Genomic DNA, 2,880 nt, shown 5'->3' with positions numbered 1-2,880 from the left:
AATTTCAATGATTTGAAAATACAGGAAATGTGCACCTTAGAATTGAGGAAACATGGTTTGGGTGACCTCAATAAGAGGGAGACACGGGTAGCTAGCTTGAGAGAAAGAGAACTCAGTTCCATGTTTATTATGAAGCTAGCTGCCTTTCCATTTTAGAATTACGATCTTTCCCTTAAGGAGTTTCTCCACATACCTCCAATATGGGCCTGGCTTGACGGTGGCCAGGCAGCAGTGGGGCTCCTCTGCTCCGTGGGGCTCCAAGCCACATTCCCAGACCCGCAGTGTCAGTCTTACCAGGGCACTTGTTGGAAATGTAGATTCTCAGCCCCACCCCAGACCAGCTGAATCAGAATATTTGGGGGTGGGCCCTGCACAGTAGTTTAACAAGCCCTCCAGGTGATAGCCATGCATGCTAATTAGACCACTACTGCCTCAGGGCAACTCCAACCCAATGATAAAAAGAAAAATTAAGTCATCCTGTTTATTTCCTTTTTGGTATCCCATTTGCTTACAAAGTCTTATTTAAATTTCCAGTCCCTTCTCAGGTGTCCTCAGAGGAAGTACAGAAGGGAGCCTGTGTTCATGCTCAAACCAGAATGTCCAGGAGGGCACACCTGGAGGCCATCTCGGTGGTAACAGCAGTCAGTAAGAATCCCTAGGAAAAGGATCTTGGACAAAAAGAGCCAGCTTGGCTTCATTTGTAGAGCTGTACACTACCACCCCCAATTATTAAACTTAGGGAACTTGAGTTGGTTTTACTGGGGCATTGATTTCTTAGGTGAAGATGATTTGGGGTAGGGAAAGGCGTTAATACCACTAAATCCCATGTGAAAAAGTTATTGTCTTTCAATTTCCCTACATTGTTCATTATGTCTAGAGAAAGTCTCCACTTAGTTTCCTTAGAACATCTTTAACACTTTATGAGAGAGAGAGAGAGAACGCCATAGGCCTAGCAAGCTCTAGTTTCTAGCTAGAATTCAATAATATTTTATTGTTCTCTTCATGTCTCCATGGTTAGCATCTACTCTGGCTGGGGGTACTGATTTTCCATCTGAAGTCATGATCTAGAAGTTCTATTTAAGGAAAGTTTATTTAAGTGAAAGATATACCACTTTAAAGAAAAACATTAAAAATGTTATAGTAGAGGTGGTTTGAGGATAGGGTATGTAAATGGGAATCACTACATTAAGGAAGACTGTGACACATGAATGAGACTTCAATTTCAGCTCCTCTCTTCAAAGAGACAGTTATTATTCCTAATTCAACCTTCAGGCTGGCTTTCAGAAAAGCATATGCATACTATCTTGAGCCTCACTCAATCAGTTATAGCACTTGATTTTACAAAACCAAAACAACAACAAAAACAGAGATAGACAGGAGGACATACAACAAAAGGAGATCATGACAAGATTTTTAGGGTAACATTTTGAAGATAAAACACTTGAGTTAGCCCAGCTGGCATGACTCAGTGGTTGAATGTTGACTGTGAACCAGGAGGCCATGGTTCGATTCCTGGTCAGGGCACTGCTCGGGTTGCGGGCTCAATCCCCAGTGTGGGGCATGCAGGAGGCAGCTGATCAATGATTCTCTCTCATCATTGATGTTTCTATCTCTCTCTCCCTCACCCTTCCTCTCTGAAATCAATAAAGAAATACATACATATATATATATATATATATATATATATATATATATATATATATATATATTTGCAGAATTTTATGATTTTATTAACACAAATACAATGTGTACACAATCTGTCTATTCGCTTTCTTCGCTGCGCAGCCTGGCATTGGGATTGGTGACTCTGATGGCCAGCCGGGCTGCTCTTTCCACAGGGGCTTTGCGGGTCTTCGAGGAGACGTTGTGAGCAACCTCAGCTCAGTGAGATCCGTTGCACGTCAGCAGCACTTCAAGCTCCTTGACGTTATGGACCAGGAGCTTCCAAAAGCCCCTGGGCAGCATGTGCTTTGTTGTCTTGTTGCTCCCATAGCCAATGTTGGGCATCAGGATCTGGCCTTTGAATCTTCTACACACCCTATTGTCAATGCCTCTGGGTTTCCGCCAGTTCCGCTTAATTTTGGCATATCAGTCTGACTGGTGCCGGATGAACTTCTTGGTCCTCTTTTTGACAATCTTGGGTTTCACGAGGGGTCTGAGGGCAGCCATGGTGTCGGGTAGGAGATGGCTGCCCCCTCTGTAGGCAGCGCCGAGGAGGAGAGCAAGAAATATATTTTAAAAAAACTTGAGTTAAATGTATGGTAAACTATCCTTTATAATGAGAAGAGGACACATAAGAAGACACTACTCTCCATTTCTCATAACAATTAAAATGCAAATAATTCCCACTGAGAATCATGGTTATTTACATGCCATGCACAAGCTGTTCTTCTGTATATAACCTTGTAGGCATTTGAACTTAACAAAATATGGCTTTATTAATTCTATAGTCAGGATTTCTCTACAGCACTATTTCTCTACAGCACTAATCCCCCCCACCCCCTGATTTAAATATATGTATGCGAAAAACTACAGGACACTGAAAAAAGAGATAGAGGAAGACATAAACAGATGGAAGAACATACCGTGTTCATGGATTGGTAGAATCAACATCATCAAAATGTCCATATTACCCAAAGAAATCTATAGATTCAATGCAATCCCCATTAAATTACCAACGGCATATTTTACAGATCTAGAACGAACACTCCAAAATTTCATCTGGAGTAAAAAAAGACCTCGAATAGCTGCAGCAATCCTGAGAAAGAAGAACAAAGTAGGTGGAATCTCAATACCAGATATCAAGCTGTATTACAAAGTCACTGTTCTTAAAACAGCATGGTGCTGGCACAAGAACAGACATATAGATCAATGGAATAG

The 2,880-nt window shown here is 41.6% G+C and overlaps 1 pseudogene across 1 annotated transcript; it reads right to left on the bottom strand.

The window, feature by feature from the left end:
- Positions 1-1,761: 1,761 nt before the first annotated feature.
- On the bottom strand, positions 1,762-2,202 carry LOC308518827 (large ribosomal subunit protein eL32-like; annotated as a pseudogene). Its single transcript has one exon. The product of its transcript is annotated as a large ribosomal subunit protein eL32-like (transcript).
- Between the last annotated feature and the right edge of the window lie 678 nt (positions 2,203-2,880).

This window comes from Myotis nattereri (assembly GCF_964212035.1).
Source record: "Myotis nattereri genome assembly, chromosome: 4".
NCBI lineage: Eukaryota > Metazoa > Chordata > Mammalia > Chiroptera > Vespertilionidae > Myotis > Myotis nattereri.
The sequence above is the reverse complement of the archived record's forward strand: the minus strand, read 5'-3'. Positions and strand labels throughout refer to the sequence as shown.